The sequence below is a fragment of the Halichoerus grypus genome, chromosome 14 (assembly GCF_964656455.1).
Source record: "Halichoerus grypus chromosome 14, mHalGry1.hap1.1, whole genome shotgun sequence".
NCBI lineage: Eukaryota > Metazoa > Chordata > Mammalia > Carnivora > Phocidae > Halichoerus > Halichoerus grypus.
Window position 1 is genome coordinate 21,741,709 of NC_135725.1, and position 16,890 is coordinate 21,758,598.

Sequence of the window (16,890 nt, forward strand, 5' to 3'; positions counted from 1 at the left end):
CCAGACCAACAGCATCAACATCTCCAGGGAACTTGTCAGAAATGCTACTGAATCAGAGACTCTGGGGTAGATCCCAGCAGTCAGGTTTAGTGAGTCCTGCAGGTGATTCTGGTGCCTGCCGAAGCTTGAGAACCACTGATCTAAACCACTCTAAGATATTCAGGATCAGGAAAGGAGGTAAAAATCATCATCGCTATGTCAGCTGTGCTTCTGAGTTCTTGGCTAAATATAGGATGGGAGATTGTAAAAATGATTTCACCATGAGTATGGAGTTTTGTTGTTCATGAAAGAAATCTGAGCTTATCAAAGAAAGCAAATATTTTGTCTGATAATTCAGTAATTGTGAGTCACACAGTTTGATATAAAAATACATAGTACTGGTAAATGGGTGTTGCATATAAAAAATGCACTCAGCAAGTTAATGCTTTTAAATGCCTATGAATTGGGATTCTTTTACATTGAAGCAAGATATATAAAACTATATAATTGAGTTAGAATTAGTTTAAAAATAGCTATCTGGAGTCATAACTATGAGGTCTTACGACATGTCATTAAAATAGCACGTGCCACTGCTGTAGTAACCTTGTATATAATTGTCAAGGAGTGAATGAGTCAGGTGTCACATCTTTGCACTTTATTCCGTATGAAGGAGTCAGTGCTTTCCAGGATAACTGGAACCATACTGTGTGGCTAAATAAGAGTAATATGAACCTAGAGCTTCTTGTGGTCAGAGTAAGGATGCTTTCAGGTGTAACCATCAAAGAGTTCACCTCGAAGTCCACTTCAAAGCCTACCCATAGTATGTCTTTGAATGCTTAAGTAAATAGATGATGCTATTGTCCATTGGAACATAGAAAGTTAAGAGCCGTAAGTCTGGGATCTTGCAAAAAGGGGCACAGATAGCATTAAGTGTGTACATGAGTTTTCACTAGTGTTTACAGGAAAATGTTACATATTTATTAATGTAAAGTATTTATTTTTCAAACTGGATATAGTCCAAACTACAGTTATAATCAACAGCCGAGTTATCCAGCACAAAACGTAGAGCGCTCTAGAGAAGGTAGATTTAGAATAACGGTCTCAGTCCATTCAGGCTGCTACAACATAATACCATGCACAGTGGCTTACAAACGACAGAAGATTATTTCTCACAGTTCTGGAAGCTGAGAAGTCCACGATCATGGCACTGGCAGACGCTGTGTCTGGTGAGAGCCGGCTTCTTCAGAGATGGTGTGTTCTCCTGGTGCCCTCACATTGTAGAGGGAGCGAGCGAGCCTCCACCGGACTCTCTCATAAGGGCACTAATTCCATTCATGAGGGTCTGCCCTCACGGCCTAATCACCTCCCAAAGGCCATGTCTCTCAATACCTTCATCTTCAAGGTTAGGATTTCATCATATAAGTGTTGGCAAGGGGACAGGGGGACACAAACATTCAGACCACAGCAATTATGCTTTAGGAAATCTATTGTTGGTGTTATTTTCAGGTGGGACAATGTTAAAGAACTGATAGGAATGGCAGTACGTTGCATTAAAATAGAGAAGGTAGTTAGATAACATGTATCTTACATATATCCTGTGATTCGTTCCATAAAAGATAAAATCATGTAGTTATGTATGCCTAGGATTATTTTGTTTGTTATATTTTACCAAGGAATCAAACACTATCAAATCAATATAATTAGATTAAACATGACATGGTCAGGAGGAACATGTTTTAGGCTGAAAGGTACGTGGTCACACAGATGTGACACAGAGGAAGAAAAAATATTAGCACACTTGCAACGATTTGAGAGAATGAGGAACTGCAGGGGAGTTTAAAAAACGTGTACAGAACACAAGACTGAAGCCATATGGGAAAGCATTTGTGGATAAAAGCATGCAAAATCAACAAGTTCTCAGTTATATTCCTCACCAGTTATATCTTCACCATAAACACATCGTCTGCCTTACAACTGCTCTCTTCATTGCATTCACGTTCCTGTTCAATAGCACTGAGGTTTGACCCCAGGACTATAAGATAAGGGGATGCAAGACCCAGTTGGGTCATCATTTTAGACATGGGTGGACATGAATTCCTTTCTATCAGGACTTTTTCTGAGAGAGAAAGCACTCCTTAAAATTGGAGGGCTAGTAATTTCAGAGCTCCATCTCCACTCAAAAGACCTGTCACTTACAAATGGGCTTACAAGGGGCACCTGGGTGGCACAGTTGGTTAAGCATCTGACTCTCAGTTTTGGCTCAGGTCGTGATTTCGTGGTCATGAGATCAGACCCCGCATCAGGCTCCACACTCAGCTCAGAGTCTGTTTGATATTCTCTCTCCCTCTCCCCCTGCCCCTCCCACTTGTGCTCTCTCTCTAAAATAAATAAATAAATCTTTATAAAAAATGGGTTTACCAGAACTGCTACAATTTGCATTACCGTGCTCTATTTCCAATGGATTGGGAAAATAATAGACACAATCAAGCAGAGTATTCCCAAACAATGTTTTAAAATTTTTTTTAGATATGTTAGGATTATTGGGGAAAAGAAAAATGTAGACTCATATCTTCTGGGAAAACTAGTAATGTAATGAGCAGGAAGACTTGACAGTCCTAACAGGATAGGCTGTTCTTTGAAGTCCTGTCTGGCAATGCTTCAAAATTGGTGAGTGGCTGATAGAGGTCTATTCTCCTTTACTGAAATCTTGGGACCAGATGTACTTGAGAATTCAGATAATTTTTCAGATATAAGAAAGTTTATAGCACATTTGCTTTATAGCATATAACTATCCACAGATGGGTCTGAGGTAGCAGCCTGTGATCAGACACATTAACATTTCTGCAATGATATATATAAAGTCACACTAAGTTGTATAAATACAGACTCTAAATAGCCTTATGTGACCTCAAGATCAGTTTTGCCTCCAAATGAGATGTCTCAAACTTCTCAAAAAAGACTCACTTTTTAGAGATTTTTTGAAATTGGGAGACAGCTAAGGAATTGTCAACCTGAAGAACAAAAATTATTGCTGTTATTTACTATTAGTACCGTCATTGTTCCTACCACCACTACTATTGCTTATTATAGGCAAACGTTTTCTAAATCCTCACCTTAGTCCCTTAGATGCATAATGAAACTACATTTTAGGAAATTAAGAGTCAGACACCTGATAAGGAACAGAGTCAAGATCCTATTCCATGAATGTCCAACTCAAAAATACATGACTATAAATATATATATGTATCACTTTCCACTATCTTCCCCTTTTTACTGAACACATATTTATTGAATGCCTACTATGTGTCAGCATTTTTCTTGGCACTGGAGAGACAATAGGGAACAAAACAAATGTTCTATTCTCACAGAAGCTATATTCTAATGGCGGTGGCAAAATTAGACAAATAAAAATAGACAAAAAAATAGATTTTAAATAGACAAAAATAGATTTAAAAAAACTACAAAGTAGTGCTAAAGATAATGTAGAATAATGAAATAATTATTAATGATGTGGAGACACAGACGTATTTGCTATGGGGTCGTGTGTAAAGGCTTCCCCAAGGCCTGTGAGCTGAGACACAAATGAGCAAGGGAAGTGTGGTAAGTGGGGAAGAGCATTCCAGGCAGAGGGAAGAGGAAATGCAAATGCAAATGGCCTGAGGTGTAGGGCAGGCAGATAAAACGCCAGCACGTGCCATGTGATGCCAATGTGTCCCCGTGTGTTGCCAGTATCCCTCATGTGATATTTGGAATATATTTATACTGAAAAGTTATTTGCTATTTATCTGAAATGCAAATTTAAGTGGGTGTCCTATATTTTTAATTTCTCAATCTGGCAACCTCACTGAAGTAAAAATGTATTTCACCTATTATAGGGATCGCAAAGAGGCCGAACAAGGAGGTCAAAGCAGCTAGAACGGGGTGACCTGGAAGAGAGAAGTTGAGAAAGATACCATCTGGCATGGAAGTCACCAGCCACATATGGGCAGTGAGCACTCGAAATGTGCTTGGTCAACACTGAGATGTGCTGTGGGTCTAAAATGCACCTGAATGCCGAAGACTTGGTATGAAATTAAAGGGGAAGCACCTCAGTAATAATTTTTCACATTGATTACATATTGAATTGATAATATCTGCAGTATACTGGGTTAAAGACTTTGTTGAAATTAATTTCACTTACTTATTTTTATCATTTAATGTTTCTACTACAAACTTCCAAATGACATATGTGGCTAATAGGTGTATCACTATCAGACAGTGTTAATGAGAAAGGGAATGGCTCGGGGAGGAAGGAGACCTTAAAGACTTGAGTGGGATGGAGAGTCATTGGAGGTTTTAAGCAGAAATGTGACATGATCTGACATATTTTAAAAGAATTACTGGGATTGCTATCTGTAGTCCCCTCCAACAAACCCCCAACTAGGGTACCTTATACACAAATACTTCTTCCAGATGATGCCTACTGTCACTATCTGCACAAATTACAGTTTACTCTCACCTTGTCTCCCAGGCGCGAAGCTAAGTCATCACATTGATTGCAATTTACCAGCCCAACTGGCTTTTGGCCTGTTGTTCTAAATCCTGCTTTCCAGAGTCACTGACTCAAAAATATTCTTGGAGAACCTACCACGTGCCAGGCACTGTTCTAGATGCTGGAGATCCAGCAGAAAAAGAAAGAAAAAGAAAAAGCAATGAAAATGATGTCTCATTAGGTTTATATTTTAATGGAGACAGTCTGTAAACAAGCTAAACAAAAATGAAAGAAAAAATGAAGAAATACATATACTAGATTTAAAGTGGTATGGTAAAAATTAAAACAATGGTTAGAGGGTGCCAGAGTGGGTTATTTTCATTTTATATAGACTAATGAGTTGTAAGTCGTCACATGAAGGAGGGGAGTGAGGAACCCACGTGGATATTGGGGGAAAGAGAGTTCCAGGCATAGAAAGCAACTAAGACAGAGGCTCGGAGACTGGAGTGTGCTTGGTATGTTGGAAGAACAGCAGGGAGGACAGGCTGTTTAGGTAGAGTGAGCAGGTGGGGTAGTAGGAAACAAAGTATGCTGTGATAAAACTACCTATTTCAAAGCTCCTTCTTGGATGGCAAAGCCTATTTAAGAGGGTTTAGTACAACTGAATCAGGATAGAACTTTCGAGACACATATGTTCCAAATGAATGTGGCCCTCATGACTGAGCTTTGCAGCTCCCGAATGCATCTGCGATGTACCACAACAGGGACGTTGGATGGCCCTATCATTACTGTCCATATCAGAACTTTTGTGTTTTTTTATTTTTTAGTTTTTTAAAGATTTATGTATTTATTTGAGAGAAAGAGAAAGTACGTACATGCACGTACAAGTGAGTAACTTTTACAGAAGGAGAGGGAGAGAGAGAACCCCAAGCAGACTCCCCACTGAGCGTGACAGGAGGCTCCATCCCAGGACCCAGAGATCATGACCTGAGCTAACATCAAGAGCCTGACGCTAAAATCAACTGAGCCTCCCAGTCGCCCCCATATCAGAACTTTTAAATGAGTGCATTGTGAGCTTGCCTTGCCATCTGGGGAGATGGGCAAGAAGCAAGCAGGGCTAGGATTGAGGGTATGCCTTTTCAGAGAAAGTTTCATATAAGAGGCAAAATGAGCAATTGTGAGGGAAGCAAATAGGGAATTTAAAAAAAAAATGTTTATTCTTAAAACAAGACCAGGCTAATATGAAAAGAGAATCAATTAGAGAATTGAGAAATTATACATGCCATTGTCAAAAAATGAAATTTGTTAAATAGGCTGATTAGGATAGGCTGATTGAATGGTATGTTTTAGAGACCAATAAGTGGTAACCAAAAAAAGAAAAAAAGAGCAGGATAAGTGGGATCAGGAGGGCCAAGTGTGGGAGGGAAGGGGCAGGAGGGAACAGCTAAACAATGGCCCTCATGCAAGAAACAATGGCCCTCATGCAAGAACAGGAGGCCAACATGGCTGGAGTTTTGTCCTGTAGCTAATTTTTCACAATCAAAGAGGCTATAGGGAAGCAGAGGACCTCTGTGGGTCCCCTAGGTAATCAAGGACCCCCTTATTGTGCATTTGTGTGCAACAGGAGGATGGGACAAGGAATAAGGAGACATTATACAGAAGAAGAACTATTTAGAAGGGACAAAAGACTAGTTGGGGGAAGAGATATGAGAGCAAATAAGGTCCGTGCACTTGAACTGTCACAGTATACACTGGCCCACTGACCCCTCAGCAATTATCCATCCAAAACCCGCTAAGTGTCACCATGACCTGCTCTCAGGAGCTCCCAAGCTAACCCAGAGAAGGACATACATGTTGGTGGAGAAAGTGAGACTCCACCAACGCAGAATCATGCAGATGACTGAAATCAGCATTTCACAGATGTGTTCTGGGGACATTGTCCCTTTATACATTTTGTGATAAAAATGATTCGATGATCCAATATGTTAGGAAAACACTGCAAACTACATCCCTATCTTAGAATTCCTGAATCACAGTGGCACATTAAATGATTTGAAATGTCCCAGAGTAACAAAACCTGCTGAACCTTGTTTAATCCACCATTTCTCAAATTTATTTGGAAAGGAAACCCTTGTATTCACATAGCATATGTTCATATGTATCTGAATTACGGCCCCATAGAGTCTGCTGAGAGACATCAGCCTTTGGGTGGACTTGCTGAGCATACTGACCTGGGCACAGCTAAGGGAGAAACACCTGTGCACTCCTTCCAGGCACCGCTTTTCATAAAGTGTTGGTCCCACCTAAAATAATCTGGAATGAGATCTCCTCCAAACGGAGCCTAAGACGGTGACCCTAACCAAGCCCCATCTATTCCCCTCACCCCCTTCTTAACCCTCTTTGCCCTGAGAGAGAGGACAGTGATTGGCGATGTCTCCATCTCTCTCTCTATCTCTCTCAATCCACCCTTGAAAATATCTTACTTTATCTACTTTTCCTCCTCTCACTTCCTAATTCTCCTTTATTGACCATTATGAAAAATTAACAAAAATGTAAATAAAATAAAATAAAATAGGCCCCGACATCATCAGGGACTACCCCCAAAGGAAAAGTGTGAAATAAGTTCTGTGGCAGGTGAGGTCACTGGCTTCACAAAACACAGAGGCCTCACAGAGGAGCTTGAAGCGCTGGTGCAACTAGAACAGAGAACAGGACTGGGGATTTGGGAAAACCAGGGTGCAGCGTTCTGAGCGGAGAAACAGGCCATGAGTATCCAAATCTTTTGCTCTTCCCCTGTTAGCAACGATGTTCCCCCCAGTGCCTTGAAGTAACAAATTCTGTATCTAACATGCACACATGTGTTTTCCATAAACATATTCATATCTGTCATATCTGTCTATTCCGCTACAGATTTCTTAAGTGTTCCGACGACAGTAGCATTCTCAGGTTCAGACATTTACTTTAGCTAAAGAAATGTCAAAACAGAGAGGAGAAAGTCGTCTCTTTCTCCTTGCGGCTTCTGAGTCTACAGGGAGACTGTTTTTAGGATTAGAAAAACACACATGTGAAGAGAAAGAAAAGAACCAAACGCGGGCTTTGGATATGTTGTGTCCTGCCACGACCTGGCCTGCGATAGTGACAAATTCTTTTAACCTCCGGGGTTTTGGTTTCCTCTTCTGTGAACAGGAAGCAGTACTCTAAACCAGGGGTCAGCAAATATGCCCAATCCGGGCACTGCCTGTTTTTATAAATAACATTTTACTGGAACACAGCCACGCCCACTAGTTTACTACGCACGGCCTTTGGCTGGTTTCATTGACAACGACAGAATTGACGAGATCTGAGTAGCTGTGACAGAGCCTGTGTGGTCTGCAAAGCCTAAAATATTTCCTCTCTGGCCCTGCAATACAGAAAAAGTTTGCTCAGTAAGTTTCTGCCAGCTCCAGCATCCTGTGGTACAGATTATTACCCTACAAGAGGCTTAATTGTTGTCACTGGAATACAGGTGTTAGGAGAAGAGTAAATGGCCTGAGCAAAAGGCACCCCAATTTAAATATTTCATGCACCTTCCGTCGATTGCTTTTGCCACCCACAGCATTTTGACAATGAACCACACACCAAATTGCTGTAACCAGTGCCAAGGAAACACATTCTGAAAACAAAGCTTGCTTTCTGGTCCATGCCTTATGAAAATGTATGATGTGAATCACTCTCAAATAAGGTGTGTGTTGTGCTGTGTCTCCAGCTTTGAATCCCAGAAACCACAACATTCCTCAACTCAGCCTCCTCCACAGAAGAGGGAGAGCTTGCCTTGCCAACCAGATGAACAAACTCTGACATTTTATTTATTTTGCTTTCTGGAAACACTCACTCAAAGGGAAAAGGGTCCCCAAATTTTCTGCAGCTGCTGTCTGGATCTTTTTTTTTATTTTTTTATTTTTTATAAATATACCCTAGGAAGCTGCCTGGGTGGCCATGAAGAATGGTTGAATCGGCCTGAATTTCATATATGGGGCGCTTTGAACAGTTTACAGTGATCAGATTATCCACAGGGTCCTGGTTGTCTCTGGCATCCCATTCACAATTACCTACCTACTATTGCCTGGGATTTGCTACACCACCAAGGGGATTTTCCCGGATGACGTTCTCCCCTTAACATTGAACTCAATACACTGAAAGACAAGCTACTCTTCCAGGTTTGACATCAGAGAAGAATTCATTTAGAAGAATGTCAAAAACATAAAAACTCAATCACCAAATGATTAGATACTGAACCTCAGAGTCACAGAGAGATTCTAAATTTCATAAAAGAACCTTTTCCCATCGTGTACATGAGTTTGAGGGAAAGGTGTGCATGTTCTGTTAAATAAGATACCAATGTTGCCAAAGTACCAATTTTGACTAATTAATAATTGCACATAAAATGAAAAAATAATACTAACAGGCAAGAAAAGTCAATTATACTGGAATTTCATAGCAGTTTAATAGAAATATGTTTCCGATAGATGCTGAGAGATGTGGATGAGGTCTTTGTGACCAAAGCTGCCCCCATCCATTCTCTTGGTTCACAGGGGACACTGGACACAGCCACAGCCCCTCGCAGGGACTGCAGTAGGGCAATTTCTTCACATGGATACCACATTCCTACCCATTTTCTATGCTGGGATAAGAATCTTGTGAGAAAAATAAGCATTTTTTTTAAGATTTTATTTATTTATTTGACGGAGAGATAGAGAGCACAAGTAGGCAGAGTGGCAGGCAGAGGGAGAGGGAGAAGCAGGCTCTCTGCTGAGCAGGGAGCCGGACGTGGGGCTCGATCCCAGGACCCCGGGATCATGACCCGAGCCAAAGGCAGCCGCTTAACTGACTGAGCCACCCAGGCGCCCCGAAAAATAAGAATTTTTATAACAACATCCTTTGGAAGTTTCGGACAACTTAGCTGATCAGACCATGCTTCTCACCCCCAAAAAACTGAGTATTTTGTACATCTGTGCCCAGGGAGCCAGTCCCTACAATTCTGCTCCCTACGAGGAAAAGGAGAGAAACAATGTGAGGGGGGAATTCAAGAAAACAGGTCCCAAACCATCTCCAAAATCTGCTCCCCCCAGCAACTTCACCAGACTCTGAAGCTGTCCTCGTGCAGGGGAGCAGGGCGGGGGTGTGAGGCGCTCAGATTTTCTGCAAGTGTCTGCACCCCACCTCCAATGCAGGTACTTGGAAACTGACATGCATGGAGTGCCAACGATGCCAAGTCCTCTGAATGCTCTCAACACTGAATATTAGTTCACGTAATTGTTATAATGCTGCAAAGTTGGTGTTTCTACATGATGATTATCCCTGTTTCGCAGGTGAGGGGATTTAGATTCAAACCAGGGAAACCTTCTAAAGCAATAGATGTAGTAGTAGCAAGAAAAAGATTTGGACTTAATTCCATGTGGCTCCAAGGCTCTTGCTGGTCCCGCTACACTCCTCTTTGGAGAGAAGACCTCTTCCTTCCGGGCCAGGCTGTCAAGAGAAAACCCTTCCTTTTCTCTGCTTTCATGGAGCTTGAGAGAACTCTCTGATGTGGAGTGGACAGGGCCTGGTGTTCTTTCCAGAAGCATCGCTGGCCCTTGCCTCAAAACCCCCAGGCTCTTAGAAGCTGCTGTATTCTTACTAGGCACTCCTGGAACCACGAGCACTTGCTGGTTGCTCTGCAGACGGGTCTGTGGGGCTGAGACACGGGTGACAGCCCTGCGGGGTGTAGCTCTGCCCAGTGCGCCACCCTGGCCACCCGAAAGGATAAAGGGGGGTCGCCCACAAGGCAGCGCTAACCCGTCACAGCGCTCGGGGACAGAGCTGGCTCTCCCGCCTCTGTCCTAACACAGAGATCATGCCGAAGCTGTCACAAACCTCAGCAAAGCCGACACACGGGAGGAAAGGAGGAGAATCTGAGAGATAAAAGTGCAAATTCTGTAGTCTTCAAAGAATTATTATTTCAAAGAATGTGACGCACGCACACACATATGGATATGTGTATACATGTAGACAAAGAAAGTGGTGGGAATTAGGCAGTTGAGAATTTGAGATCCTTTGGGAGGCTATTTTGATGATAAACTAAGAATGATTTACATAATTTAGTTCTTCTAAAGTGCTTGAGTTGAAAGCAATTTCTTTTCGATGCTGGGTGAGAACTCCGCCCCCACCCTCCAACACACACACACACCACCTTGTTTACACTCAGGTTCTCTTTAGAAAATTTTAAATAGAATGTAGAAAAGGCAGTTGATCTACAGCGGTTCATCACAAATGTCAAACGCGTGAGACCTGATTAATCGGATATGATAAAAACTGAGGCGTATCTGAGAGAGCGTTTATCAACAGCCACTATTTCTCCGTTCCAAAATCAGCATCTTAAAGGACTCTCTGATTACCTCAAGCTAGAGAAAATAAATTTTGAAGAGCTAATGCCAGGATACCCATGAAAATGAAAATGGTGACAGCAGTTATCTCTGTGTGTGGAAACAGAGGGGACAAACAGGATTGGAGGGGGTTTACTTACACACTTTTGCATCTGTTGGATTTTGAATCAAGTGCTTTGTTTCTTCAAGTTAATCAAAATGAAATTTTAAACATAATATTCAGTGTCACTAGTTTTATTTACTACCTCTTTGAAGAGGAAGCCATTTGTCTTACATTTGTTCTCCTCATGTATTTGCTAGGACCTTCAAAATCTTCAGGGGGTCTCATCACTCCTTTCTTATCTCTGCACCATGTCCCTTTCCACTCACTCGCATGCTGCACTGGAATGTTCTTCAGCACTTTTCACATGATTATGCTGTGTGTCTGTATCTGGATTATGGGTCTCCCAGCAGGACTGCCAAGGAAGGTTGTATGAGTGTTGGTCTGATGGCTGATGGCCGAGGTCAGAATTCTGGCTTCTGCCTCTTACTAATTTTATACCCTTGTCCAAGTTACTAAAACTCTATAAAGGCTCAGTTTCCTCATATCTGAAAAGAAGACAATATAGTAATAGAAATACCTTGCTGCATTATCAAAATGTTGAATAATAATGTCTTGTTGAATTGTCAAAACATTAAATTTGTCCAGTGCTCCATACATAGTATTCACTCGATAAATAATAGTTCTTATTATTATGCCTTTGTGTTTAGAACAATGTATAATTCCCACACTTTAAATTCTGAAATTTCAATAAATCATGTTAGTTTAAAAAGGTCTCTGACTAAAGCAAATAAGAAAAAGCATACAGACAGTGTGATGAGAGTAGGAAAAGATAGGCAAATGGTAGTTGTCATTCTAGAGGTCACATTTCTTCTACTGCCTTCCCCACAACCAGACAAAGAAGGAACCATACATAAAAACTACGTAAGACCATCTCCTTCCACATTGTTTTTTCCGGGGTTGCTTTCTTGATAAGTTGCCAAATGGAGTATGGAATCCAGGTTCTGCCATTTTAGATGCACTTTTCACCTTGGGTTTTTCCCTCATGGTCCTTTGGTTTTGATCTTTGGATTCCAGTATCCCTAATTCCTTGGAGGTAATTCCCAGCCCTAGCAGAGTCCAGCCTCCACCATTAGCCGCTTGGACTTGTCTGGCAAGACCTGCTCCAGAGAGGAAGTGAGTGGAAAGGCTTTCATGGTTGGAGTCAGTAAACTTTACTGAATGTCCAACACATGCTGAGTGGTGTCCTCAGGCAATTGTGGGCACGCCTATGTCCCAGACATAAAAGAAATAATATATTTGGCTCCATTCCCCCAGAGTCTTGTACAAAGTCAAAATGAAACACAGAAAGGCAAACTCTAGGTTATACATATACTCTGTCTCGTGCAAGGTTGGGTTGGAACATACAATCTAGGCCAGTCCCCTGCTTCCTTCTCTCTTTCTCCTGTCCTCAGCAAATGCTTGACCCATTATTTCTAATTAAAATGTATTTTCTGGCAGGAAGATCATCTGGCATGCACATTTTAACCAATTTTAAACAAATAAATAAGTGAGTCATTCCCCAAACTCCTGTGTGGACCAGACTGTGGGTGGTCATTATGAGGTTACACTCCAGAGTAGGAAACACCCAGCTCATGCTTTTCAAAGTGCCAGGCAGCCAATTAACTAATTATATCCAGAAATTCTTTTAATCTCCGTGGCAGGACAATTCGGCATCACCACATACAGATTATATTCCACGCAGATCGGGAAGAGTGTAAAATGGCCACATGTCAAGAACGAAAGAGAAATTAACAATAAGCCAGCAACGAAACATAATTTTGCCTTTTGTCACAGATCCTGACCCTTATATCTACATCCGGTTTATAGTCTTAGCAGTAAGGTTAAATGCAGTCAAGACAATGCAAACATTTTATATCCCCTGATAGGAAGCAATGGGACATCTTCTTTTGCTCCTGAAACTTGGCTGTTAAACCCAGCAGTAAAATGTTCACAGGCGAATTGTGGAGGAAGGACACCTGGATTCTGGGGGAAACGCATCATTCATCACTTTGTTTCTTTAAATATGCAGAAATACTTTTTCTATCGTCTTATGCATTTTTATAGGCTGTTAATAATAGGAGAAACTGATCTAATGCAGGCAGACTTTCACATTTAGAATGGGTAAGAGGAAGGTAAAAAATGCTCAACACGTGTTGTCCACCACTAGCGAGGGAATGGCTTTTTATTACCTTTTATAAACTTTCAGATTGACACAGACTTGGAAGAGCATTCACATTCACACAAACTTGCCTGATTTTGCACACTACTGCTCCTAATAATGAACAGTGAATGGCTGGACTAACTCCTCCAATCCTGCCATTTGTTTCATTTTTGCTGGAAATTGGGAATTCCTAAGGTCATCATATACAATTTCCAGATATTCAAACATTTTCCAAATATTCGAAGTCCAGATTCATATTAAGAAATGCAGGAGACTTGCCATTATGACATGCTTTTCCATGAGGGATGCTTTGAGTGTGCTGGGTTTGGCATTGTCTTAGCTAGTCACACGTCTGCATAGTTCCCAACTGAGCACCAAGACCCCAAACTCACATTGGTGCTGCAAAACATTTTAAATTTTACACGGCAAACCCAGCTGTCTAACACTATACAAACTCCTACCATTAAGCTGTAGAGAACCTAAACTAGTTAAAACACAAAATAGTTAGGTACTTCTTATGGGTTAGGAGTGCCATGAAAAAATTGCCTCGACACCAAAGGTGTCCAGAATCCAGAAAGTTTGGGAACCTCTAACATAGTCCCATCTATATGAACCCCAAATTCAAGAACTTGAACTTATACACTGCATCTGACACCTTCCATATCCTGGAAAGCATATATTGGAGAATAGAGGAACCCTCACTTATGTAACACTTACGGGGGAGAACAAACTTGCAGAGCAGGGTCTCAACTGTCTTTTGGTCTCTATGCTAACTGTGCTTTCCCAAATCTTAAAGACTTCCCCCCAGAGGGAATGAATCAATAATTCCCAGCAAGGATGGAACAGGAACCTGAGCTTTGTGCTGTATGCCGTTCAGCAGAGGGGGCTTTGACAACAGAAGTGAGATGACTTCTGTTGTCTCCTTCCATCTGTGTCGTCTAATGTAACTCCAAAGGACCTTGGGCAGTCCCTCTGAAACAACTTGGTATTGCGCAAAACCACGGATGCCCGCAGTTTAACAAGGTTGATACTCAGGGCAGCCTTTCAGAAGAAATGAGAAGACTGGTATGAGCTATTAAACTCTACAGGAAACTGATCTGCTTAAAGAAGCGAGGGATATTTGGGGTCCGGAAACTTATAGAAGTGAATTCGACCCAAGGTATTGCAGGCACGTCTGGAATATCAAGACCAGTGACTAAAAGATAAAATACTTTGGCCATAATCCTATAAGGAATAGGAGACTGAATTAGGACATTAGGGATTATAAAAACATTGTCAGTTTGGCAGTAAAGCCTTGGCAGGGAAAACAAACCTAAGGGCAAAGGCAAGCAAATCTCTCTTGATTCTACTATGATGGAGCCATCTGGAGTCAGAGGATTAATCTCTTGTGTTTGATGACTACTTAATGATTCATTCATTTCTTTAAAGTTACTTCTACAACATTTTTGGAAGAAAAAACAAATTGTAACTAACTTCAATCCCGATTGCACTCTGATAGCTCTCTCCCAAAGAAAATAACTGATTAATAACCTTGTAGCAACAAAACTAAAGGGGAGAGTAATGCCAGAAACTGGGCATGGGTCATGAATCTTTTCCTTTGGGTTTTTCTCTACTTAACATCTAACTGTGCCCCAGGCTATGACTCTCTGCTCCTAGGACAATTTCTTTCTAGAAATTTCATTCAGTCTCATAGCTTAAAAGGCCACCCATCTGCTGCTACATCACGAATTTATTTCTCCAACCCCGACCTCTTCCCGGAACTCTAGATTCATATATCCAATTACCTATTTGACTGTTTCTACCTGGATATCTAATAGATGTTTCAAAAACCCACATCTTGATTCTCAGATCCCAAATCTACTCTTCTCCCAGTCACTATAAATGGCCACTGCCATCCACCAAGTTGCTCAAACCAGAAACTGTTGATTCCTCTCATTCTCTTATGCCCTATTGCCAATCAACCTGAACGGTCTTTGATTCTACTGCCAAAGGCACTCATAATTTCTGTCTCTCCATCTCATTTGTCACCAGCCACCATCGCTTACCTTGAAACTCATCTCTCTCTCTTCTATTCTTGTCTTCCCTCCAACCAATTTTCTAAACATCATATTTAAAACATAACTAAAATCACTTCACCTGTCTATGGAAGCTCTCCAGTGGTTTTCAAATGCACTGGATTACAATTTGAACCCCTTAGTCACATCTAAGGTTCCTACATGATCCATTCCTACCAAACTTATGTGTTCCTAATCTCCTCTTCAGTCTCTCCATTCATGCCGCACTTCTCTCTTTTCTTCGATATCAAGCTCATTCCCACCTTAAGAATCTGTGTTATCTTCCTGGAATGTTGGTGCTTCTGTTCTTCACATGCCTGCCTTCTTACCATTCAGGTTTCATTTTAAATGACACCTCTTTGGAGATGCCTTTTGTGTCTAGTTCCACATGTCTTCCAGTTGCTTCCTATCATCATCCCAAAGCAATGACCACTACTTGAGTATCTATTTCTTTACTTGGATACATTTTTTATCTCTTACCCTCACTGAAATATAAGTTCCAGCAGTGTAGGAAGTTGTCTTCCCCTTCAACACTGTATGATCAGGTGCACATTCAGCACATGGTGTGTGCTCGGTACATGTTCACTAAAAGTCACTGAACTGAAAATAGGTACCTGAGGGGGCACTGGGTGCCTCAGTCAGTTAAGTGACCAACTTGATTTCAGCTCAGGTCATGATCTCAGGGTCGTGAGATTGAGCCCCACGTCAGGCTCCCTGCTCAGTGGGGAATCTGCTTGAGATTCTCTCTCTCCCTCTCCCTCTGCCCCTCCCCACCCCCTGCTCACATGTGCTCTCTCTCTAAAAAATAAAATAAAATAAGACAAAACAAAATAAAAATGGGTACCTCAGGGGCACCTGGGTGGCTCACTCAGTTAGGCGTCCAACTCTTGATCTCAGCTCAGGTCTTGATCTCAGGGTCTTATTCTCAGGGTCGTGAGTTCAAGTCCCACACTGGGTTCCACACTGGGTGTGGTGCTTACTAAAACAAAAACAAAAACAAAAAAACGGGTACTTCAGGTTCTCTCTTCTATTTTGCTAGTTATATACATATATATTCTCTGATGGTCACTTGTAGATATGGTCATTAAAGCTCACTTCTCTGCAGACTTGCAGAAAGAAGAAAAAATAAATAATGGAAGATAAGAAAAGGTAATAGGAAATGGTGCTGCAATTCTCATTGCATAATTAAATTGCTGGCTATATTATGATATGAAAGAATACCTCCTCTGTATATCTGGAAAATACATGACAAACATATTCCATTAAAAATGTGTGTTTCTTGAGTTAGGGAACACTTTCCACATACTTACACAAATTTCTGTAAACTAATTTTACAGACCTTGATATAATATACAGAACTGGTTGTTTATTTTTATGTATATCTTAAAAGATCAGCATAATCAACTTAAATGAATTTAAATAGCTTCTATTATGTTCCCATCCTCAGAGGGGGGTAAATAGTAGCCTAGGCTTGTGTTAAGTCAAATTAAACTCCTGCATTTCTCAGAAATTTTAAGAATGCCTATTGGCATGTTTATCCTTCTGCTTAAATACAGTGTTATTTGATTTTTTACAAATTATAGCAGAGCTGTTACTAGAGTAACTACCTAAGTTACTGCATATACTACATTATAATTTGATGGAATTTTTTAGGATGAACAAGCCATTTTCCTTCCTGTGAGAATCTCTCATCATGTGAGAACACGTTGCTCACATGCCATGCTTTCTCTAGGTGTCTTTTC

At 41.1% G+C, this 16,890-nt stretch overlaps 1 long non-coding RNA gene across 1 annotated transcript in view; it reads right to left on the bottom strand.

Moving 5' to 3' along the window:
- The window catches only part of LOC144380149 (uncharacterized), a 274,054-nt gene that overhangs the window by 70,364 nt on the left and 186,800 nt on the right, over nucleotides 1-16,890 (bottom strand). The window contains exon 4 of the long non-coding RNA XR_013443964.1: nucleotides 15,993-16,127. This is a non-coding gene — a long non-coding RNA (uncharacterized LOC144380149). The remainder of the gene's footprint in view (nucleotides 1-15,992; nucleotides 16,128-16,890) is intronic.